At 44.0% G+C, this 26748-nt stretch overlaps 1 protein-coding gene across 1 annotated transcript in view; it reads left to right on the top strand.

Annotated features, from left to right (window-relative positions):
* Nucleotides 1–26748, top strand: part of LOC124622946 (mucin-2-like) — a 243596-nt gene that overhangs the window by 30840 nt on the left and 186008 nt on the right. The window lies entirely within an intron of this gene.

Raw genomic sequence — 26748 nt, 5'->3', positions numbered from 1 at the left:
CCTCTGGACGCCGTATGCGACAAAGCTCCGGGATCCATTTGCTGGCTACTGGCAGCGGCCGTGGCGACAGCAGCGGCGCTGCACTCCCCCGTTCTTTATCGAAAGCGCCTGCTACCGCTCATCGTTTTTGATGATTTAAAACGCTTTATTATTAAATGTTGCCCAACAGAAAATTTCTACAATTTCCATTCACGCTCAAAAGCAACGGAGACAGACGCCCTGATTAGTAGGCGGGTATTATATTACATTAATCGGCAAGAGCTGAGTATGGCCCGAAATTAATTTTATAGACTGGGACGAAATTAAACCACCTCACTACATTCGATGAATTTATAAATGCTTCATACCTCGTTTCTTTTCCTTTCAAACTCAATTATTTATGCAACTTTTGGTCAATGTTTGGATGTTTTCGTCAAGCCAGAGTGAGCGTCTGTGGTGTAAAGTGTATTACAGTTCTTGTTTCATTCCTTATGGTAAGTCTATGCGATAAACTGTGTGAATACCTTGCAATGCATGCTCTGTAGCAGTGCAGGAACACTGCACATTTGGAGTTCCATGTATGGGTTCATGAAGTATTTATTGTTGATCGGAAGTGATAGTTAAGGTCATCAGATTTAAACCAGAAAAATTTGTCGTTTTGAAGGTTTCAGAGAACGGAAAGGAATTGCTAACGCCGGTGTTAGAAAACGTCTACAGTCAAATGCTATTGCAAAAATTTAGAACAAGGGAACTACGTTAATGAACATGTGCACTTCATAAACAACCTTCTGACGCCAGACGTCATATTAGCTGGTCTCGCGTTTTACCCGAAGACTACGGTCGTGTTCCAGCAGCGGTATGAATAAAATGATATTAATAATAACAGTAATAATCGAATTATCCGGCAACTTCACACTTCACAGTGGATTTTCTCGAACTAAGAAATTTGCTGAATTTGTGAAAAATCAAAATGGCTTCACATCCAGCCTATGATGCCTAGAAGAGTCTTTACATCCTGCTGACATGAGAATAGCATAATCTCTGCGTCAGAAGCTTGCTTCTACTCGACCATTTAATAGACTCGCATTTTTTCCACCGTGACTAATTTTGTAAGCTAAGCACATCATCCGTTACAGCACACTCTTGGGGCTGGGTAATGTGGCCACAATGGCATGGTGGAACGAGCTATCACAGGTGCAATGCGTGGGTTCAGGCATTTACTTTTAAGAGGCACAAACAGATTTATTTTACCTCTGGTAACCTCAAGAGAAAGACGTTACAATCCAGAATCCGCATTAAACATCACGTTCATTCATTACCAACTGGGCAGAGCCGGTTTACGTTGGGAAATGACACAGCGGAAGTCATGGTAAACAGAAATACAGTCGCCAGTAAGCTTACTTACATTAGAAAATTTTATTTTATTTGATGAACCGATAGCCATTTAAAGGGACAGGGCTCTTATTTTACTTGTACTTGATTGAACTAGAGACGTTTAAAAATTTGGTGCTGGACTGTGATTCGAATTCGTATCTCCTCTTTCGAGGATCTGAATCTCTCGGAACAGTATAGTTCAGTCATTTCGTTCCTTTTCCCAAGACTGCAATCTTCTCTAGGTCTCCTCCAAAGGTAAGTATGTGGGTCTGAAACCTGGTCCAGTACAAAAATATTTATAATTTCATTTCTAGCTTTATCAAGTGCACACCCACCTGCTAGTGAAAATTAACGCGCAATTTCAATGTCTGTTCATGTGTTTCCAACAATCGCAACAGGTGTCGTTATTTCTGGTCAAACACGCACACATCTTACTGCTCATGAGTAAGCAACTGATACTTAAGCTATATTCGTGGATGCACGGTAGGTGTGCAGTTCGATTGTCGCTTAGGTACAAAAGTTTGTATCCTTATTTTAGATTCAGACACCTAGCGGCTCGTAAGAAAAACCGATACGTAACATTTGATTTTTCTTAGTTAACAATCGGATTACGTGTTGGGTTCGTATCTCCGTCACAGAAGTTCACATCATGCACTTCATCCTTAAATGCATGCACACTTCGTTACTTCAGAATGGAGGTATATCAGACATCTTTCGTGGTTCGATAACAGGGACGAAAGGGTCTTGATAGGAGTCACGGTTTATTACAAAAATTGTCGTCTTTTATTTTCAAGTTTAGATTTGGTTACTGGTATTGGCCAAAATTTCGGTAATTCATGACTCTTCATGGCTAATCATCAATATGATGTGATTAGATTAGATTACATTACATTAGATTAACTCTTGTTCCATAGATCATGAATACGACATTTCGTAATGATGTGGAACGTGTGATTTTAATGAAAGATTTCTTTAAATACCATGATTCAATTTCTTTACAACAATTTTTTACACTCTCTCTCATTGCTTTTTATTTATCTCTCTCTCTCACAAACACACACACACACACACACACACACACACACACACACACACACATTCTTTTTTATTTTTATTTGTATGTTGTGCTCGACTATCGGCGAGGCACGAAAATGCCTGTGAATGACTTTCTTAGTTTTGAGTACACTTACGAAAGAAATATAAAAACAACAATGAGGGTTACTGATTTATAATGCTCAGTTTGCAGTCAGTTCTGAGTATTATTAGTAACTACGCTCCAGTCCCTAAACCTAGTTACAGAAAGCGAATCAGACGCATTACGTATTCCAGGCCGTAGCAGCCGTGACTTGGAGACACCAGCTATGGTCACTTCCCAGACCGCTGTAGGATCACATCGGTTCGTCTTCTTCCTGCTGGTACTGTAACTGAGATTTGGCAACAAGGCAACGTATGTTTGGCAACTCTGTGATCGACGAGTTACTTCCTGGTGTGCACGGAATTAAGCCTCAAAGTTCACTTGATTTGACCTGTCATTTCCATTGAATAATCTGAGTTATTATCGCTTGAAGGGTAACAAAAGATTGAAAATTTACGGTTTTCAGCCCAGGAAAGTCGTTGCAGGTGGAAACCGCAACTAATCTCGACCTTCAAATAGCGGTTTACGAGTTCTAGTTACTATTGCCCTCGTAATAGGAAGCTAACACCCGTACCTGCTCGCCAGCTCTGTGGTAAAGTGCTGACCTGTGAAAAAGCGTCTGTTACGGTTCGCAGTTCCAGTCTCACTGACTGTAACGTTTTTATCTCTTCTGTGAAAGAGCTACAAGCAGTCAGATCAAACATCAATAAGGAAATCGCAAGAAAATGCTTTCAGCTCATAGTGCAATGTTGAAAAACTTACAATGCTGCACAACAGCTAAGGCCTCTTTCCGCTGCTGACAAGCGAATTTTGGGTTTCTAGGAATACATAACTATATTTATGAAATGCCACATTTTCATACCTCTTGAGTATGACACAGCATACCAATTAAACACAGACCCCATCAAAATCTAAGTGAGTAGTATTTTACTAATTCGTGTCGATAGAGGCATGCTTGTGTACAGATACTTTCGTCGTAAGGTTATCATGGTTAGTTTTATTTAATTTCTTATAATACAGTGCACAATTTTCGTAAGGTTTCCTTTAGTGTCGTTAAAACAATAGTAAACATGAGAGAGAAATTAATCATCAACGATATATGCGAATTCTCAGATGTTACCTATGACAGTCTGACAATGCACATGCAGTTTATTGATTACATGCATGTAGAAAAATTGTTCTGAGTTAAAGCTGTCAAACAAAGTTTGAAGAAGAATAAAATATCACTACCACACGACGGCTAATGTAGAAAATACTTTTCTGACATATTATGGCACGATGCGCTCTCCCTGCACATCTTCGAGATGCATCTGCTGCCTGCTGTCTATTAAACCTGAATAGAACAAAATGTCACAGTAGTTAGCCCTTTTTCCACATGCGACTACTTTGGGTTGAGAAGTGAAGGGAATTATGTTCAAAGTTCCATTAGATTGATACCTTCAGCAGAGAGCAGAATTGCGTTTTAAAAAAAGTAGCACTGAATGTATTCGAACTCGCGACATCTTATCTATGCTACAAGCTGACACGTAGCTACAGCAGCTCCAGAGCTCGGCAACTATTCCTCCAGAACTTTTGGATTCCACAGCACTGTGAGATTATGCATATGGACAGGTCTTGACTTCTGAGAGACAAACAGTTACAGCTTTTCTTTTGGACTGAACGACGTTTTCTAGTAACAGATAGCGCAATAGAATAGCTCAAGTGGAAAGGAACACTTCCTATTTAAACTTCTGCATCCTACACTGTTGGCAGTTGTGTGTAGGTGGCAGTTACGTGATTTTATTTCCGTGATTACAAAATAGTCGAATGTATGCACTGGGTAGCCGAGGCAGCTAGTTCATGGTGATTCGCTCAACCAAGTAAATGAATTTACTGAACATGCTGCAAATTACTACAGGGAGCCTGTGTGTCAGAATTCTCATCCAGTGTGGCGCAACTGCGTTACGATAGAAAAATGACTCGCAGAGAAGAGGATTTCGTGGTCTGTTGGACGGATGGTAGGTTGTTATACCTATGGTCTGGGTTCGATTCCCACTTCCGTCGATGATTTTAGATAGGGAGAGACAGATTCCATTCTCTCCTGGCTACACCAAGTGAAGGAGGTATAATGGCTGCGTGGTCTGAAAATTCACATTAAAGATGATATTCCTTCTTTACCAAGTAGACGGTAGGTTGTACCACAATAAAGTTTGGAGTGGTGACATGTAGAAACTCTATCACCAGTAACCTTTCTTATACTAGTTATTTATTTCAAGTGCCGACACAAACGCTATGTATGGTCACAGGACACTTATTCCATCTTTTATTTGAGCTTTTGTATGTCGATAAAATTGGTTCTAAACTGGGAATGCAACTCAGACCGCCCTTAACGCGGAATTTGATCCCTTCGTGGCAATACAGCTCGGCTACAATTTGTTGTTTGTTCAAAACTGCAGATTCCTCAACACCTTCACATATTACGCGTGAATGGGATCGAATCCTAGCCCGGCACTAAAGATTTAATTATGTATTATCAAGCTCTATCATGAGAACACCTATCTGCTGGTGGATAATAATTTTGATTTTTAATGTATTTTCATTCGTTGTCAACACTAACGATATCTGACGTTTTTAACTCCCAGTGAGACACAGAACTATTTGCGAGATGACTGTAAGTTCAAGATGCTATTCTGAGCAGCTGGTGGAGAAAAATTCGGTAGCTGACGTCCCTTTGTGTGTAGTCAACAACGATATGTGTGGGGCTCTATTCCCAGTGAGCGCTGAACTCTTCGTCATATTATTTCAGTTCGTCGTGTCATTTAATGTTCATACATATTCTCAACTAGCTGCTCGTGAATAACTTTAATTTTTAATGTCATTTTGTGTTAAATAGTTCAAATGGTTCAAATGGCTCTGAGCACTATGGGACTTAACTTCTAAGGTCATCAGTCCCCTTGAACTTAGAACTACTTAAACCTAACTAACCTAAGGACATCACTCACATCCATGCCCGAGGCAGGATTCGAACCTGCAACCGTAGCGGTCACGCGGTTCCAGACAGAAGCGCTTAGAACCGCACGGCCACACCGGCCGGCCCCCACCATCTGGTATCAATGCATTACCCTATCATCCATTATGTATAATCATTTTCACAGTACACTTGATATTATAGACGAGTAGGACAGAAGACAGGACACAGATAATGTCCGTTTGACGTCAACAGTGTGTAACATTTTACTTTTTTTGAATAGGACAATGTTCCTCTCCAATAATTTTTAGATTAGTTACAATAAGCTTACGCTGCAAGAGAATTCTCTTGTATTTTTCAATATGTGGTCTGTTGTCGGTTTGAAGGCCTTCCATAACATCGGCAACGTAGTGCAACTCCACCGAGGGCTGTCTGGAGTAGGGTGGAGATAGCAATGTGAAAGTTGCGAGCTGTCGAAGACGATCTTCATATTCCTAATGCGATTAGGACATTGTATACTCTTGACGACGTTTAGCACCTGTGCAGTCAGTCGCCCAATTTCAGAATTCATTTTGAGTAATCCTGCTAAATTCCCAAAATATTGTCTTTTTATATTGATGAGTAATATGGATAGTCGTCACGTTCATGTGCCGTCTACAACGCAAATTTAATGTTACTATCCTAGAAACTAACCTGCAATACGTTTTGTATTTCATAATCGGAACTATCTGCATTAACCGTCATCAGAGCAATGTCAGGGAACAGAATGCAGCAGTGCCTTGCTACCTACTTGAGGACCTGCTTGAGTCGTTTTCTAAGGAAAGGGTAGTTGCTGGTTCACATTATATTACACTAGCGAGAAGTACCGACTTTTCCTTTTCTCTGCAAACATCCAGAACTAAATTCAGTAACTAAATGCTAAGAATATATTTGCATTGTGCCAATTCAAAGATCAATAGATATGGATATAGATATAGATACAGATTTTTATATTTAAAGCCATTCTCGTTCTGCGTTGGAATAAACATCATTCATTATTTGCTTGTTCTTGCTACGATTGTTATTGTCATTCTCTCACTCGCAAGAGTTTTCGCATTCCTATTTGGTATCGATGCACATGAAGAGTGGCTATGAAAGAAGGGAATACTGAATGTTAAGTCATGCAGAATACACTCATTTACTTCGGCTCCTCGTGATCTACGCTACAGGAGAAGTGAGATACATAAAGTTGACAGTGTGAGGACAGACCTGGTAGCACAACTGTGCAACTACACGGTGTTACCAGATAAAATGGTGCTGCGGAATCGACAGTGTAGTACGGACTTTGCCACAGTAGCAGACAGCTGGTAATTTAGGACCATGACCGTGGATTACACTTTGGTCAGTGCTGGTTAGAGTGCTGCAACTGTAAATGGAAGGCTTTGTTTGATAGTCTTATGCTGATGCTGTCTGAATAAATTATGCCATTGGATACAAAGTGGTTTAGTTTTGAGACCTAACCCACGAGGGGGGAAGGCACAGTGGTCTGCTTCAGGAATTCCAAGCAATAAAACACAAAAAACAGGAAGGGAGACATGCATTTGGAATCTGTTCATCGTTACGGGGTCAAACAAGAGGGTAACATTACTGAAACAATGATCGGGCTACTTCGTATATAATAGAGCATACAGATTTCAAGGAGGAAACGTATGAAGACGCAGACTTCCTCGTTATCAATATGTGCGGCATATCTTTCGTGTTAACGAAAGTAAATTCCCGCTTTACCTCTTCTTACGTGTCAAAAGAAATGAATGCCATGAGTAATAGAATATTTGTTGACTGTGTCTCTTCTTGCTTCCATCCTTACCAACATATTTCTTCATTCTCGTGGTAATCATGACATTCTGTGTGTATGCTGCAAAAGATTGCAAGTGGACAAATTCGACATCGAAGTGCAAAGCGTTATATTCAATTCGAATAAGCTTCCGGTGTATTTTTACTTCGTTTGTATTTTTAGATGATTATGAACGTTACGGAAATTTATCTCACATGCTTTATGTTGAATGAGAAACATTAAATGATCCGTTTTGCTTTCCCTACGTTGAAATGATATAATGTCGGCGTCAACAGCCTTCTTCCACGCCGGAAGCTGAAACTTGTATCATTCTGGATTAATGATAATTGAATGTCTCATATGTATACATAGCCCACAAGGCGACGTCAGAAACCATCAGGGGAGAACGCCGCATAAAAACCAAACGTCCGCGCGCGTCTCCACTCTGAAGAACCGTATCGGAGAATCACGGCAAGCATTTCGCTGAAAAAATGCCTCGTCAGAGAGCCTAGAAATGGCAGCGTCGTAGCAAGTATTTGTCAACACTCTGATAGTGCATTTACTTCCGGGTGTAGGTCGGCGTTACCTCGCTAAATTCACTTGACATTCGTTTTCCACATCGAAGACTCGTACGATATAATCCACTGCAAGATGACACAATTAGAAAGTATATTTAATTTCTGGACTCCAAGAACGGCGTTCTTCACATAAGTAACACCTGTTTGTGCGTGCATTCGGGAGGACGACGGTGCAATCCCGCGCCCGGCCATCCTGATTTAGGTTTTCAATGATTTCCCTAAATCGCTTCAGGCAAATACCGGGATGGTTCCTTAGGAAGGGCACGGCCGATTTCCTTCCCCATCCTTCCCTAATCCGAGCTTGTGCTCCGTCTCTAATGACATCGTTGTCGACGGGACGTTAAAACAGTAATCTCCACCTCCTCTGTTCGTGTGTTTAAGGTTGCGTTTTGAGGCTCAGGCAACATCGCAGTGACTATATTCCGCCTCTGGCCGCCAGTGTGTCGTTAGCTCAGAGGTTCCCTTGTGCGTTGCAGTGCTTGCACTGTAAGACATAGCAATTCGAATCACGGTAGAAGCCGCTGTCTACAACCTTTTATTTTCCATTTTAATTAATGGAGTTGCAAACTGCTAGTAAAAATTTCTTATGCGAAATCTGAAGAATGCCTTTAAACATCAATCTTCGTCCGATTTCGACTTAGTAAATTAAGTTAATATCATGGATTTCTGCTTTGCAAATTCCAAAGTGCTTCACTGTAAAATAGACCCTGAAAAGATTCAAACCGACTGTCAACGATATAAATTTGAGCTTTGTTCGTCATATAGGTCTAACATGTCAGAAGGTTGTTTATGAAGTGCACATGTTCATTAACGTAGTTCCCTTGTTCTAAATTTTTGCAATAGCATTTGACAGTAGACGTTTTCTAACACCGGCGTTAGCAATTCCTTTCCGTTCTCTGAAACCTTCAAAACGACAAATTTTTCTGGTTTAAATCTGATGACCTTAACTATCACTTCCGATCAACAATAAATACTTCATGAACCCATACATGGAACTCCAAATGTGCAGTGTTCCTGCACTGCTACAGAGCATGCATTGCAAGGTATTCACGCAGTTTATCGCATAGACTTACCATAAGGAATGAAACAAGAACTGTAATACACTTTACACCACAGACGCTCACTCTGGCTTGACGAAAACATCCGAACATTGACCAAAAGTTGCACAAATAATTGAGTTTGAAAGGAAAAGAAACGAGGTATGAAGCATTTATAAATTCATCGAATGTAGTGAGGTGGTTTAATTTCGTCCCAGTCTATAAAATTAATTTCGGGCCATACTCAGCTCTTGCCGATTAATGTAATATAATACCCGCCTACTAATCAGGGCGTCTGTCTCCGTTGCTTTTGAGCGTGAATGGAAATTGTAGAAATTTTCTGTGGAGCAACATTTAATAATAAGGCGTTTTAAATCATCAAAAACGATGAACGGTAGCAGGCACTTTCGATAAAGAACGGGGGAGTGCAGCGCCGCTGCTGTCGCCACGGCCGCTGCCAGTAGCTAGCAAATGGATCCCGGAGCTTTGCCGCATACGGCGTCCAGAGGAGGACAGTCTGCAGGAAATCTGCCGCAAAATCGTTACTGGATAAAATTTTGATATCGGTGTGTCACAAAGCGAAATAGATTGAATCTGCGCTACCATTACATTCACGTCTTCAGCATTCAGACAGAAGAGGCTATAAAAATATTTTATGCCAGCTGCTCTCGATCCACTGACATTATGAACAGAAACAACGCACGCTACCGCTAGACCACAGGCGTAATCAGCCTAGAGTTTCTGTATCATGGGACAAGTTTTCCTCCAGGAAGTGCCGCAGTCTACAGTGTTGCCAGATTGTGCAGATAACCGGACTTAGAGAATTAGCGAGTTGGCCAGTTTTTTTGTCCCATGTCGCGATCGGCGCGGACTTAGCCTCTGAAGCGGCCGGCCGCCGGTCAAGTTTTATGTCAAAGAGTGTACGTTGTCAGGACTAAGCAGGGATAGCTAGAGGACAAATGTAAGGATGTGAGGCATATCTCACTAGGGGCAAGACAGATACTGGCTACAGGAAAATTGAAGAAACTTTTGGAGAACAGAAAACCACTTGCATGAATATCAAGAGCTCAAATGGAAACCCAGTTCTAAGCAAAGAAGGGAGAGCAGAAAGGTGGAAGGAGCACATAGAGGGTCTATACAAGGGCGATGTACTTGAGACAATGTTGTGGAAATGGAACAGGATGTAGATGAAGATGAAATCGGTGATATGATACTGCGTGAAGAGTTTGACAGAGCACTGAAAGACTTAAGTCGAAACAAGGCCCCGGGAGTAGACAACATTCCATTACAACTACTGACACCCTTCGGAGAGCCAGCCCTGACAAAACTCGACCATCTGGTTAGCAAGATGTATGAGACAGTTGAAATACCCTCAGACTTCAAGAAGAATATAATAATTCCAATCCCAAAGAAATCAGGTGTTCACAGACCTGAAAATTACCGAACTATCAGTTTAATAAGTCACAGCTGCAAAATACCAACGCGAATTCTTTACAGACGAATGGAAAAATTGGAAGAAGCCGACCTCGGGGAAGATCAGTTTGGATTCCGTAGAAATATTGGAACACGTGAGGCAATACTGATCCTACGACTTATCTTATAAGCTAGATTAAGGAAAGGCAAACCTACGTTTCTAGCATTTGCAGACTTAGAGAAAGCTTTTGACAATGTTGACTGGAATACTCTCTTTCAAATTCTGAAGGTGGCAGGGGTAAAATACAGGGAGCGAAAGGCTATTTACAATTTGTACAGAAACCAGATGGCAGTTATAAGAGTCGAGGGACATGAAAGGGAAGCAGTGGTTGGGAAGGGAGTGAGACAGGGTTGTAGCCTCTCCCCGATGTTATTCAATCTCTATATTGAGCAAGCAGTGAAGGTAACAAAACAAAAATTCGGAATAGGAATTAAAATCCATGGAGAATAAATAAGAACTTTGAGGTTCGCCGTTGACATTGTAATTCTGTCAGAGACAGCAGAGGACCTGGAAGAGCAGTTGAACGGAATGGACAGTGTCTTGAAAGGAGGATATAAGATGAACATCAACAAAAGCAATGCGAGGATAATGGGATGTAGTCGAATTAAGTCAGGTGACGCTGAGGAAATGAGATTAGGAAATGAGACACTTAAAGTAGTAAATGAGTTTTGCTGTTTGTGGAGCAAAATAACTGACGACGGCCGAAGTAGAGAGGACATAAAATGTACACTGGCAATGGCAAGGAAAGCGTTTCTGAAGAAGAGAAATTTGTTAGCATCGAGTATAGATTTGAGTATCAGGAAGTCGTTTCTGAAAGTATTTGTATGGATTGTAGCCATGTTTGGAAGTGAAACATGCACGATAATTGGTTTGGACAAGGAGAGAATAGAACCTTTCGAAATGTGGTGTTACAGTAGAATGCTGAAGATTAGATGGGTAGTTCACATAATTAATGAGGAGGTATTGAATAGAATTGGGGATAATAGAAATTTGTGGCACAACTTGACTAGAAGAAGGGATCGGTTGGTAGGACAATGTTCTGAGGCATCAAGGGATCACCAGTCCAGTGTTGGAGGGCAGCGTGGAGGGTAAAAATCGTAGAGGGAGACCAAGAGATGAATACACTTAACTTAGCAGATTCAGAAGGATGTAGGTTGCAGTAGGTACTGGGAGATGAAGAATCTTCCACAGGATAGAGTAGCATGGAGAGCTGCATCAAACCACTCTCTGGACTGAAGACCACATCAACAACAATACAACAACAACGTTGGCAGCAATAGAATCGTTCTGCAGTCAGTTATAAATACCAGTTCTCTAAATTTTTCAATAGTGTCGCACGAAAAGCACTTATCTTTCCTCCAGAGATTGTCGTTTGTATTCACGAAACATTTCCACAATAGTTGCTTGTCGATTGATCCTACCGTGACACATCTAGCAGCCTGACCCTCAGTTGCTTTGATGGAGTCCTTTAAATCGATCTGAAGGGAATCCAAAACACTCGAGCACTCCTCAAAATAGGTCGCTCCAGATTTCGATGCACAACCTCCATTGTACAGGGTGGCGCAGATGGATCGGGTGGTTTTGAAGTGGACTGTACTTCTGGAGGGGGGGAGCCAGGTGTTCGGCGACTTCGTCCTGTGGTGGGGGGGGGGGGGGGGGACGGGAAGTTTCAGTTGCAGGCTGGCAGTCAGTCGCGATGGCTACGTGGTCCGTTGAGCATCGTGTTTTCGCAGTGGAAGAGTTCATACGCAATAACGAGTCAATTGTTGCTGTGACGCGTGCCTTTCGCCGGCGTTTCAACATCCCACCTCGCGGTAGTGTTCCTAAGCGAGATACGATATTGAGTTGGGTGCATAATTTCCGCACTACTGGTTCATGTGCTCCAAAATGGACGCCTAGACCGCCAACAATAACAACGCCTGAGAACGTGGAGCGTGTGAGACGCGATGTCACTGCGAGCCCACGTCGATCAACGAGACGTCGTGCTCAAGCTCTTGGAATGTCACGTCGGAGCCTTCAAAGGATTCTTAACGAAGAACTGAAATTCCACCCCTATAAAATCCTGTTGGTACAGAAGATTCTCCCAACAGACCATCTTCAAAGGCTTCAGTTTAGCCAACAGATGTTGGAGTTATTGGAAGATGTAAACCTGATTATCATGATGTCTGACGAGGCTCACTTTCACATTAACGGATACGTAAACAAGCAAAATTGCCGTTACTGGGCCGACACTAACCCAAGAGATCTACACCAACGGCCTCTCCATAGTGACAAAGTGACGGTTTGGTGTGGGGTTTCTAAGGTAGGGATAATTGGTCCTTACTTTTTTGAAAATGAAAGGGAGCAGGCGGTTACTGTTAATTCGCAGCGTTATGTGAACATGATTGAAGATTTTCTTCTCCCACAACTTGAAGAGAACAATTACGACATGGGCAATATGTGGTTCCAACAAGACGGGGCAACTGCACATACCGCTAGGATATCAATGCAAGCTGTACGCGCTCTGTTCCCTGGCCGTTTGATTTCCCGTAATGGAGATGTCCATTGGCCCCCTCGCTCGCCGGACCTCACGGTATGTGACTTTTTCTTATGGGGCTATTTAAAAGCAAGGGTCTACATCAACAAACCCCGGACCATTCAGGAGTTGAAGGCAGCAATTCACACCGAAATCACATCAATTCCTGGTGATGTGCTTGAGCGGGCAATGCGGAACGTTAAGGACCGACTCCAAGAATGCGTCGCTCGAGAAGGAGGGCATTTGATGGATGTAATTTTTAAAAACTAACATTACTATTTTTTTGTTAATAAACTTCCATTGTAACTACACGTTTTGCACTTTATTTCAATCCAATACCTTTACAATTGACAGTTTGACAAGTATTTTAAAACCACCCGATCCATCTGCGCCACCCTGTAGATGTGTTACAGTTCCTCAAAATTCTCCTAATAAACTGAAGTCGACCATTTGACTTCCCCACTATTGTTCTTACGGATTCGTTCCATTTCATATCTCTTTGAAGCTTTTTACGCCTGCATATTTAATCCACCTGACTGTATCCCGCAGAACATTAGTAATTCTGCATCCGAACATTTCGCAAAAGTTTTTACTACTGATCTGCATTAACTTACTATTTCCACATTGGTGCTAGCTGCCATTCACCAGATCAACTAGAAATTTTGTGTAAATCATATTGTGTTCTCCTATAGTCACCCAGTTGAACCAACGACAACGGATTCCCGTACACCACAGCATCTCAGCAGATGGCCGCAGACAGCTGCCTACCTTGTCCGCCAGACCATTTATGTATACAGAAAATAAAATCGGCCGATATTCTCGTCTCTGATGAAGATTCGCTATCGAGGGCAACATACTGACTTCTGTTTTTTAAGAAGTCTTTATCTGGGAACACAAATTTGAATCTACTGGTATAGCTTCATACGCAAATGGAATAGGACCGAAAATTTGTAATACTGAGACAAACATCTTCCGCGAAGTGCCATACTGTCGGTTTGAGAGTAGAAATGTAGATGATCATGGTCCAGCCACTTTTCCTCAGTTCATCCAGTGCATTCGCCGAGCAACCTGCCCCATATTCTGTTTACGGCTTTCTTTTCCACCGCTGAGTATCCAGCATTTTGTGTACAACTACACATCCTAGATGTTCGTGGATTTTTGGCGACTCAGTTCTTACAGAGAATAGTGCTTGTTGCTGTAACTGACAAGCAACTAATATAGGGCACACACCAACACAATCGCAAACTGCCGGCCGAAGTGGCCGAGCGGTTCTAGGCGCTACGGTCGCAGGTTCGAGTCATGCCTCGGGCATCGATGTGTGTGATGTCCTTAGGTTAGTTAGGTTTAAGTAGTTCTAAGTTCTAGGGGACTGATGACCTCAGATGTTAAGTCCCATAGTGCTCAGAGCCATTTAGAAACAATCGCAAAAGGCAACCCCCAGTAGACCTCGCAGAAAATAACTTGGCCCAGGCACAGAAATGCCTTTTCGTTCTCACACTGGGCATATCTGGCACTTTGCTCCGAAGGGGCAACTGCTTTAGTTTGCTGGCACCTGCCGAGCTGTGGAAACAGTCATCTCAGTTGTTTATGCACTGATTTTTTATATGGTACTATTGTCAGAAACTACTGATTTGTCCAATTTCTGGCCGTACTGGCGTGATCTGTTAATATGATCGTTTGCGGTATTGTTAGCTGCAGATGAGAGGTTTTGCTTGTGAATAGGCTTCCGCTGTTCAACTGCACGTCCCCTACTGCGCAGTGACTCCACACAGCGGAGTCCCTAACACTACCATAGTCCCCTCCACTACCACATCGTCTGCACAGGTAGGGGCCGAGTTACATTGTGTGCGCTCCGCCCATCGTAGTGCCACAAACATGAATGTGTAGCTTATGCATACCACATCTGATGAAAATGTTTAGAAATTGGTTAATGGAAATAACAGTTTAGAAGCGAGTGATCGCAGTATTTATGTTTATACTAGGTGAGCACTCAGCATAGCCCAGGTATGTACGTATTCCATTATTTTATTAGCCCATCCCTCCTTCCCCTTCTCTCTGTCCCTACCCTTCACTCCTCTCTGCTTATTTCTCCGTCTCCGTCGGGACCAGCCTCACTCATCTCTTTCTTTCCCCTCACTGTCTGTGCATCTCCTCCTCCTCTCTTCTCTCTCCACGTTGTCACACTTACGCCAAAAGGACACCGGTAATTCTTATGCCATACTTTTTCTTTCCATATATTAACTAATATGTGTATCCAGTTTGGTTTTAATCATTCCAGGGGTTTAGAATGAGCTTTATATCCATGACTTTGCCCACGTATATACATTTCAAATATTTTTCACACATATCTAACATATTTCACAAGTATTTGTACACATATATCACCTGTATCTCTACCGAATTTCGCCCTGCAGTTTCATTTTCGCATAGGTTGATGTTTAAGACATATGTATTGTACAATGATATAATTTTGCATGTACATCCAATGGTATATGTGGTTACTGTCTGTTAAATGTGTAGTTCGTAGTAAAGGTCGTCATGCATGATGCTGCACTTTTTCACACATTTCAGTGATTATGACGTCATATCCCATGATTGATATGCCGCGCAGTGATATAATTTGGTGGTACATTGAGTGGTATATGTGAATACTCTCTGAAAAATCAGTAACAAATACTGTTAGCAAAGAAGAAGTAATAAATTAAAACGTCATGCTGCATGTGGCAGTTTCTCTGTATGAGTAGCAAAAACGTATTAAGCGATAAACTTCTATCCTCTCATGATTTTATGGGGGTTGGGAGCGAGAAACAGCCTCGTAAAGTTTTGAAATTGTATGTAAAGCTTTTTCCAAGTCACTAAGCGCTCTCATTTTCAGATACTGGATGACTGAAATATGGCTATTAGCGCATCATGTGCTACCCTGCTTTTTCAGCTCCACCGCCATTCCTTTGATAGTTAGGTGGTTCTTACGCTCACAGCGATGATTTCTGGACAGTAACTGGTAGGTGTAAGAAGTTTGGTTAAAATCGGTCCAGTGGTTTAGGAGGGGACGTGAAACATACATCTTACACACGTACATGATATGTACGGATTGATTCTCTCAACCTGTAAGTCCAGATAAGCTACAACAAGTATAAGCCGTAGCAAGTCTGTTTCTGGGGACCACGTAGTGTTGGTCCGTTAAGATGGGAAGGCAAAGTGGCAGCTAGAAAAGGGAAGGCGGGGCCCGGCGCCGGCAGGGTAAGCTGCGGATAAGCTGTTAGCGCGGCCGCAGCTCACTGTCGCTCTCCGCGGACGACCTCCGTCTGCCGGCCGCCGTCGTGGAAAGCGGGCCGCCAGCCTAGGCTAGACGCCCGCCGTGTTTACTCGCAGTGCGGCTGCTCGACTCGACCGCGTCAACGCATGATCTCAGCAGGCCCGCCCCGTTAACTGCGCGATTAGCGCGGTAGATTGCTTACCGAAGGGAACTGAGTTTGATTCCCGGCCGGGCGGGAGATTTGCTCCACTTGGGGTCTGGGCGTTGTGCTCTCCTTAACGTCCGTATCGTCATACCTGACAAGACAATCGTCTCCAATACACTGTCGTATCGTGTTTCTATTATGACACGGCTGAATGGGCACGAACCGAAAGCCAACAAATCGAAATAAAAAATAAAAAGGTAGAATAATCTCAGCGGGAGAATGATTAGATGGTGACCTGCTTGAGGAAACGTTCCGAAGTGTCCTAACAATCACTTACAAGTACACAGGACAAAAAAGGAGACATGGCGCCAATCCAATATTTCCAGTGGAATCCTCTCTGCTCCACCGCCACACAGCATGGATATTTCTACAACAGCCTGAGCAAATCTCACAAACAGCGAATGTAAGAGCTACCTATCTCCAGAGATGTTGCTTCTTACGTTTCATTCGGAGTTTCTCCTAATAGTTGGAGACATTTTCTATCGGATTAAGATCTGGTGATTTAGTGATCCAGGTTCAAATGGCTCTGAGCACTATGGGACTCAACTTCTGAGGTCATCAGTCCCCTAGAACTTAGAACTACTTAAACCTAACTAACCTAAGGACATCACACACATCCATGCCCGAGGCAGGATTCGAACCTGCGACCTTAGGAGCCGCGTGGTTGCGGACTGAAGTGCCTAGAACCGCTCGGCCACCGCGGCCTGCCCATTTCGGAAATCATTAGGGAATTCAATATTGCGAGATCCACAGTTGAAAACTGTGCCAAGAATACCAAAATTCAGGCATTACTTCTTACCAAGGACAACGCAGTGAGCGACGGCCTCCTCTGAACGACAGAGAAGCAGCGGCGTTTGCGTACAACAGTCACTGCTAACAGACAAGCAAACTGCTTGAAATAAAAGCAGAAATCTATGTGGGACGTACCTCGAACGTATCCGTTAGGACAGTGCGGCGAAATCTGGTGTTAATGGGCACTGGCAGCAGACGACCGACGCGAGTGCTTTTGCTAACAGCGACACATCGCCTCTCCTGGGCCAGTAATCAAATCGGCTGGACCCTAGGCGACTGGAAAAACGTGGTCTGGTCAGAAGCGTACCAATATCAGTTGCAAAAAGGGATATTAGGATTCGAGTGTGGCGCAGACTCCACGAAGTCATGGACCCAAGTTGTCAACAAGGTTCTGTGTGAGATGGTGGTGGAACCATGATGGTGTAGGGTGTATTTACGTAGAATGTACTGGGTTCTCTGGTCTATTCGGCTACTTGGAAACCGTCTGCAGTCATTCATTGACTTCATTTTCCAAAACGACAGAATTTTTAAGGATAACAATGCGCTATGTCACCGGCTCGCAATTGTTCGCAATTGATTTGAAGAACATTCTGGATAGCTCGAGAAAATTATTTGGCCACCCAAATCATCCAACGTGAATCTCATTGCACATTTGTGGAACGTAATCGAGAGGTCAGTTCATGTGCAATATCGTGCGCTGGTAACACTTTCGCAATTATGGGTGGCTTTAGAGGCAGCATTGCTCAATATTTCTGAAGGGGCTGTATGATGGGTAGACAACCTATACGCACCCAAAAGACTCTTACTCTGTAGGCCTATTGCACTCCGAAATGTAATCTTGATAGCGCAGTAAGCAGCTGCGTTTATTGTTGTCCCTTGCTGCATAGAATCGACTAACAAGGCTCCATGTCTGTCCCAAAACACGGCTGCTATTGTCTTGCGTGTTGAGATTGTCTACTTGGCCTTGACTTTGACTGGTAATGTCGTGTGACCCCGTTCCATTGACTGACATGTGGACTGGGGTCATGGGATGAAACCCGCTTCTCGTCCCCTGTAACAATGTACTCCCAAAACTTACCACTTTCCTTACGATATCGGTTCAAAAAATCAAGAGGCCAAGCAATTCTTTCCAATTTGCGAAACTGCGACTTTTCAAAGACAATTTTGTGCGAAGTTGTTACAGCAACATTCGGAAAATCGAATGCAGGGGTTGAAATTTTGAATCGCTGGTCTTCACGAATCTTTTCGCCCTAGCCTTGACCAAATTTTCTGAGATCACTGATGGTCGGCCTGATTGCGGTTCATCATGGACATTTTCCCGTCCATTCCTGAAAGTTCTCATTACGTTTTGCTGCCACTGATCGCATTGGGGCCTTGCACTTCACTTATCTGTCGATGATCTTGCACTGTAGCAACTTTCCTTGCTGTTAAAAATCTAAGCACTAAGCGTGCAGTGAGCGGATCAATTGTTTTACGCATTTTAAACTGACACTGCAAACAGCACACTGTTATACTACCAATGGAAATCGCGTCGTTTGCCGAGCAAGCCATGCGGGGGTCGGTATGCGTGTGTGTTTGAATATTCTCGCGATATTCGATTAGCCAAGGCTATTCGGACCTCACATACAGAATAACCCTCGTAATATTATGTAAATACGCCGCACGTGCACCTCGGATAACTTGGAAACGATATTTTGACAACTGCTGGTTCCCAGTGAGGCGTAGTTTTCACTATATTAAACGCTTCTCTTTTCACCCAACAAAATATTAGCGCAACTGCGTTCTTCGTTTAAATGTTATCATATACATTTCGAAGGCGTTAGAAATTTCTCCAAAAGAGGACAGTAATGATACAAGGCTCCTATAGTTTCACGATGAAACTATTCTCTAAGATGGTTGGTTGGTTGTTTGGGGAAGGAGACCAGACAGCGTGGTCATCGGTCTCATCGATTTAGGGAAGGATGTGGAAGGAAGGCGGCCGTGCCCTTTCAGAGGAACCATCCCGGCATTTGCCTGGAGTGATTTAGGGAAATCACGGAAAACCTAAATCAGGATGGCCGGACGCGGGATTGAACCGTCGTCCTCCCGAATGCGAGTCCAGTGTCTAACCACTGCGCCACCTCGCTCGGTTTCTCTAAGATTACTGGGAAGTATACCACGCTCAAAATCAAGACCACCGACGCGTTTCATTTTCCGCATGATTATGCAATATTTACTTGACAAATACCGACACAAGTTACTGCGCAAGAATTCAGAAATGTATAATCGATTTCGTCGTCTATACTGATGAAGGAAAAACATTGTTGGACACGTAAATGAAAAGAACTTATTATTGAAAAAAAAAGCAAAAACCGAAGAATCATCAGACTTATTGTCAGAGTAACTACCAGGTATAGAAGTATGAAAGCGGAATTTCCCTATAGATGTTGCTAGCCGCCAGTGTAGGGACCGTGAAACCGCGTCTGCAGTGCCATCTCCTTCCTGTAACGGCTAACGACGAATGTCAACACACAGTAACCCAAGTTCCGTACACTGGTATCTGTTTCAAATCCGTAAACATGTCGAGTTTTGTGCATACGAACTACGATTTGCGGACGGAATTGCTTTTCTGTTATCATTTGAAGAAAACTGATGCAGAATCACATCGAATGCTTGTCGAAGCTTTCGGCTAACACGTATGTAACAAACGACAAGAGCGGGAAACCACCTAAAAAGTTCGAAGACAACGAATTGTAGGCCTCATTGGATGAAGATGACACTCAGATTGAACAGGAACTCGCGGAACTGTTGAACGTGACGCAGAAAGCCGTTTCTCTTCGGTTGAAAGCTATGGGACACGTGCAGAAAGAGGGAAAATGGGTTCCACATGAACTGAATGAAAGACAGCAAGCACATCGAAAGACCACTTGTGAAATGCTGCTCGCCAGATACAAAGAAAATCGTTTCTCCGTCGAACAGAGATAGGTGATGAAAAATGGATATACTTTTAGAATCCTAAGCGTTGTAAATTGCCCGCATCTCTTGGTCGTGCGGTAGCGTTCTCGCTTCCCACGCCCGGGTTCCCGGGTTCGATTCCCGGCGGAGTCAGGGATTTTCTCTGCCTCGTGATGGCTGGGTGTTGTGTGCTGTCCTTAGGTTAGTTAGGTTTAAGTAGTTCTAAGTTCTAGGGGACTTATGACCACAGCAGTTGAGTCCCATAGTGCTCAGAGCCATTTTTTCGTTGTAAATTATGAATGAATACAGCTAAACATCGACATCCACTGCAAGGCCATATCGCTTTGGAAAGAAGACAATGCTCTCTTTTTGGTGGGATTAGAAGGGTGTCATCTATTATGAGCTGCTAAAACCTGAAACCTGGTGAAACCGTTAACACTGACCGCTACCAATAGCAAATGATCGATTCAAATCGAACATTACGTGAAAAACGACCGGAATTTGGAAAAAGGCGACATAAAGTCGTATAGCTCCATCACACAGAGCAAAACGGGTCATGAAAACGATCGAGGCGTTCAATTGGCAAATACTAGGGCATGCGGCTTATTCTCCAGACTTGACTCCGTCCGATTATCATCTATTTGCATCACTGGGACACACTCTCGCTGAACAGTGCTTCAGTTCGTATGAAAATGTACGAAAGGTTTGAGAAATGTATGAATAGCAATAAAGATTATTTTGAATAAAATATTGTTTATCAGTTTCAAATAACTGATGTTTAATTATTGCAACCAAATACCGGTTTCATACTTCTACACCGGAGTGGCCGTGCGGTTCTAGCCGCTACAGTCTGGAGCCGAGCGACTGCTACTGTCGCAGGTTCGAGTCCTGCCTCGGGCATGGATGTGTGTGATGTCCTTAGGTTGGTTGGGTTTAATTAGTTCTAAGTTCTAGGCGATTGATGACCTCATAAGTTAAGTCGCATAGTGCTCAGAGCCATTTGAACCATTTGAACTTCTACACCTGATAAGCCTGTAACGTTGAAATGAAGATCCTACATAGATTTGAACTGTGTGCCTGACTGGAAATCTGAAGCTTAATTTTCTGATAAGGTGGAAATAGTGGAATAAAGTTTTTGAAAAGCTGAAAGCATTAAACGCTCATCGATGGCTAAGAGTCCACAGCGATATTTGTGAAAAGCAGACAACACGATTTCGATTTCAATCCCTGTTACACACTGTTAATCTGAGTTGAAGGTTCTTTCACTTCAACAAATTCCCGTATTCTCCAGTAATATTCTTTTTTCACTGTTCGCCGATCGAGGAATTCCCACAGTTTTATGGAGAGTGGTCCAGTTCCATGCTAGGTAGTCCTTAAAGGTAGTTTACTGTCTGGAAATCCTTCACAAAAAGGGTAACGGTCGCCACGCTTTCGCAGTTATTCTCGAGGCCATCTTGATCTCAGTAACGTTAGAATGAGGAAAGTAATAAGAGTTAAGCGTTGAGGAAGAAGAAAGGACAAAAGCATAAAATGCTAGGCGCTGGACCGAGTCAAATTCCATTTTTCCTTGCTCTAACAACAGCAATAACTGCTGACGCGACGCGAGTGCTCAGCAGAGAACACATTAAAGACGACGGCCACGTGGGAGAGTTACTGCTTCATTAAGAGCCGCTCGCTACTACCGTACATGCCTCGTTATTGTAGAGTGGTCTGCGGTTAAAACTTAGCGCCGCAGCAACTGAGGTCGGTGGTTTGCACGAGAAGTCTTAAGTGCTGTTGGGAACAACCCCGCTGCGATGCAAATCAGTTTACCAGAAGAAACTAGTATGAAATTGCTGTATTTCCCCATTCTGGCATTTATTTACACCATTCATTAATACACTGGACAAGAATTTGTAAGGACCAGGGTTTACGTCCTAGAGTGGCTACCGGTATTTATGATTCCAAATAAATCTTTCAGTCTGCAGCGTAATGTGGACTATTTTGAATCTTCCTGGGAGATTATAAAGGTGACTCGAATTGCGAGTCCTAGTTCAGCTCACACATCATACCCTCCAGGAAACTTCAGAATCATGTCTACTGTGCATTCCCCGAATCGCAGCATGTACAAGAGAAGGTGGTTCCTTGAACAAGGCTGCGTCAAATCTTCTTTGGCAATATCGTTCAATCCCGGCTTTTGTTCTTTCTCTGATGCTGTAGATATCAGTAGAAAGTCAAAGCCTATAGTCCTTACGTCAAGGGCTGTTCCTGAGTGGTAAAGCATCATGGACCTAGCCAACAGTAGGTAAGGCGAATACCTACACGCAATAACCGTGCTAGAGCTGGACTGCTAGTAGCATTTTGGAACTTAACGAGTAATTACATACGCCGACTTCATGCGTTTTTTACACCTACTCTCTGCAATGCTCGATCTGTCGTCAGTAAATGAGGTCTAACTGGTCTTCCTTTAGCCGTGATTGTTCCTTCGCGGTTCCACTTCACAGTCACACCACCGACAACCGCCTTGGAAAGCTTTAGAAGGGTTGAAATGTCCTTATGGGATCTGTTACTCAGGTGGCAGTTGTTCCTTCGTGGTTCCAGTTCACAGCCAAATCACCGACAACCGCCTTGGAAAGCTTTAGAAGGGTTGAAATGTCCTTGTGGGATCTGTTACTCAGGTGACAGCCAATGACTAGTCCACATTAGAAGGCACAGAGCTGTCCTGCGCGACTCATTCTGCTGTTCGCAGCTTTTTAGTGGCGGATCCGCCTTTCGTGACAGGTAATGTTGAATTACGCATTACATATGAGTTTCTGAACAATTTTATCAGATATTGTATGTACTACATTCGTGCGGAAAATGGGCAAAATCGGTAACACCCTGGGTGTATATTTCCCTTCTAAGCTATTCTCACGCACTGTCAGTGCGCTCACTGATGGTTCGGAGGCAGCGCTTTCACACTTATATACACATCAAAAAAAGTTTTGCATCACCTCGGTTCCGAGAGTTCCGGAACCTGTACAGAAAATTGGAATAGATATCAACAAAACATCATTTCTGCTCATGAAAACCACACATTGCATGTTGTACCACCATACAGCGAGACCTTCAGAGGTGCTGGTCCAGATTGCTGCACACGCCAGTACCTCTAATACCCAGTAGCACGTCCTCTTGCATTGATGCGTGCCTGTATTCGTGGTGGCATACCATCCACAAGTTCATCAAGGCACTGCTGGTCCAGATTGTCCCACTCCTCAACGGCAATTCAGCGTAGATCCCTCAGAGTGGTTGGTGGTTCACGTTATCGATAAACAGCCCTTTTCAGTCTATCCCAGGCATATTCGATAGGGTTCATGTCTGGAGAACATGCTGGCCACTCTGGTCGAGCGATGTCGTTATCCTGAGGGAAGTCATTCACAAGATGTGCACGATGAGGGTGCGAATTGTCGTCCATCAAGACGAATGTCTCACTAATATGCTGCCGTTATGGTTGCACTATCGGTCGGAGGATGGCATTCACATATCGTACAGCCATTACGACGCCTTCCATGACCACCAGCGGCGTATGTTGGCCCCACATATTGAAACCCCAAAACAGCAGGGAACCTCCACCTTGCTGCTCTCGCAGGACAGTGTGTCTAATGCGTTCAGCCTGACCGGGTTGCCTCCGAAAACTTCTCCGACGATTGTCTGGTTGAAGGCATGTGCGACACTCATCGGCGAAGAGAACGTGATGCCAATCCTGAGCGTTCAATTCGGCATGTTGTTGGGCCCATCTGCACCGCGCTGCATGGTGTCGTGGTTGCAAAGATGGACCTCGCCATGGACGACGGAAGTGGAGTTGCGCATCATGCAGCCTATTGCGCACAGCTTAGTCGTAACACGACGTCCCGTGGCTGCGCGAAAAGCATTATTCAACATTGTGGCGTTGCTGTCAGGATTCCTCCGAGCCATAATCCGTAGGTAGCGGCCACCCACTGCAATAGTAGCCCTTGGGCGGCCTGAGCGAGCGACAGTTCATGACTCTCTGTATCTCCTCCATGTCCGAACAACATCGTTTTGGTTGACTCCGAGACGCCTGGACACTTCCCTTGTTGAGAACCCTTCCTGGCACAAAGTAACAATGCAGACGCGATCGAACCGCGGTATTTACCATCTAGGCATGGTTGAACTACAGACAACACCAGCCTTGAACCTCCTTCTTGGTGGAATGACTGGAACTGATCGGCTGTCGGACCCCCTCCATCTAATACATCTAATAGGCGCTGCTCATGCATGGTTGCTTACATCTTTGGGCGGGTTTAGTGACATCTCTGAACAGTCAAAGGGACTGTGTCTGTGATACAATATCCACAGTCAACGTCTATCTTCAGGAGTTCTGGGAACCGGGTGATGCAAAACATTTTTTGATGTGTGCAGTTCGAAAGAAATGGATCTCAGGACAAGGGTACCATCTTGAAGATTACAAACTCATGTAACAATAGTTTTTCTTTTTTACATTCTGTATAAGCGGTCGTCATGTAGCTCTAAAAGCACTCGCGTAAACATCAGACGTACCGAATTTGTAATTAACTGATACGTTCCACAACATATCAAATTAGTATACATATGATAAATTGTACAAACAAATAACTAATTGCATATAGAATCAATCATAAACCTGTCGCTTTCGTGACCACCACACCGAGCCTCCCCAGTTAATTGCTGTGTAGGATGAGAAAGTGGAGTCGCCCTGACAGACAGGTAAGTCACTCGGCTGTCTTAATGGGCACCCGACGCCTGTGATTACATGCCGAAACGCTCGCAGACATTCACGCCGCAGACAGGTGTCTCCGCTGACGGAAACAAAGACGTCACACACCCTGATTACGGCGTAATTACGCTCAACCGTGGCTTCTCATACGGCCGGTGTATTTTGTAACGCTGGGCGAGAAAGCAGAGTGGAGGGAGCAGGAGAGGAGGGAGTAGAGGTGAGGAGGGGCGGAGCTTTCTCCGACCCGCGGCGCGGCTTATGTCACGGTTGCACAATGCGGCGGCAGCCGTCTTGCGGTCCCACGGCCGAGCCTCGGCGGCTGCTCTTCTGTAAACACGTACCGCACCTCCAGCTATCACCGGAGGAGCAGTGCGCTACGGACGAGAACCGTTCGGATCAGGGAAAGCGCCGGAGAAAGCCTGTCAACAGCCGCGCCTACTCGTCGACTTGTAAGCGCTGTCACGTGATCTCCCATGTGGCACGTCTCGACGCATCGGTCGTACGTGTGTAAGCATGCTGCTTGCCTCCGGACCGTCAGGTAGCGCTGTCGTGTAAGGTGGTGGTCTTGTTGTAGTGGACTTGTAACCTGTCATTTCCTGGCGGCGTCCACGGGCTCGTCGCCTTTGTGAAAGCCAGAGGCGGCTTCTGGTACCCAGGGACAGCAAGGAGGACTTTTCTAGCTTGAACACCATCTCAGCATCCGGACACTCCTGTGTAATGCGGAATTGACCACTAGATGTCACGAGAAGCCTACCCACCAGCATAAAAGGAGGCGGAGGGTATTGTGTTTTAAGTGAGAAACCGTAACTGCAAAATAGGTCGATCAAGAGAACTCAGTGACTTCGAACGTGGGCTAGTCATTGGGTGATGATGGTGATGTTGTAGGTTTGTGGGGCGCTCAACATCGAAGTCATCAGCACCCGTACAAGTTTCCAATCTTTCCAGTTCCATTCTCGCGGCTTCCAGAATATGATGAGATGATGAGGACAACACAAACACCCAGTCCCTCGGCGGAGAAAATTGGCGAATTGGCCGGGAATCGAACCCAGGACCCCTTGATCCAGAGGTAGCAACGCTAGCCACGCGACAACGAGCTGCGGACTAGTCATTGGATGTCACTTGAGCAACAAATCCATCAGGGACATTTCAGCCATCCTAAAGCTGCCCAAGTCGGCTGTTGGTGATGCGACTGTAAGGTGGAAAAGCGAACTACAACTAAACCAAAACCAGGCAGACCCCATGTATTGACGGACAGGGACCGCGAGCATTGAGGGTGGCTCTTGTAAAACATCGCATGAAATAAGCAAATAGAGTTACTCGTGAGTTGCAGAGTGCTATCGGCAGTGCAGCGTGCAAAATGATCGTCGTTTGAGAGTTAAAAAGAATGGAGTGGCCGAGCGGTTCTAGGCGCTACAGTCTGGAGCTGCGCGACCGCTACGGTCACAGGTTCGAATCCCGCCTCGGGTATGGATGTGTGTGGTGTCCTTAGGTTAGTTAGGTTTAAGTAGTTCTAAGTTCTAGGGGACTGATGACCTCTGAAGTTAAGTCCCATAGTGCTCAGAGCCATTTGAACCATTTTTGAATCTCCTCGTAAGCCACACGATTTCGTAGTCAGTGCTAAGCGACACTTGAGACAGTGCAAACAGCTACGCTAGTGAACAATCAATGACGAAAATGAGTGACTTGCGATACCCTTTGACAATCCAAAGGAAGGTTTAGATTTGGCGAATGCTTCGAGAATGATACCTGTCACGAAGTGTGGTGCCAACAGTGAAGTACAGAGAAGGCAGTTTATGATGTGGAGGTTTTTTTCCCGGTTATAGTGTGGTTTCCTAATTACTCTTATGAAAACGCTAAATGCGAAAAGATATGAACACTTTTTACATCACTATGTACTACATACAGCAAGCAAACTCTTCAGAGACATTCTGTAGTGTGTAATATGTTTCTCTGTCCCTCCACATTAACTGGTGGCCA

The sequence above is a fragment of the Schistocerca americana genome, chromosome 7, assembly GCF_021461395.2.
Source record: "Schistocerca americana isolate TAMUIC-IGC-003095 chromosome 7, iqSchAmer2.1, whole genome shotgun sequence".
NCBI lineage: Eukaryota > Metazoa > Arthropoda > Insecta > Orthoptera > Acrididae > Schistocerca > Schistocerca americana.
Note: the sequence above shows the minus strand (reverse complement) of the source record. Positions and strands in the feature narration are given on the sequence as shown.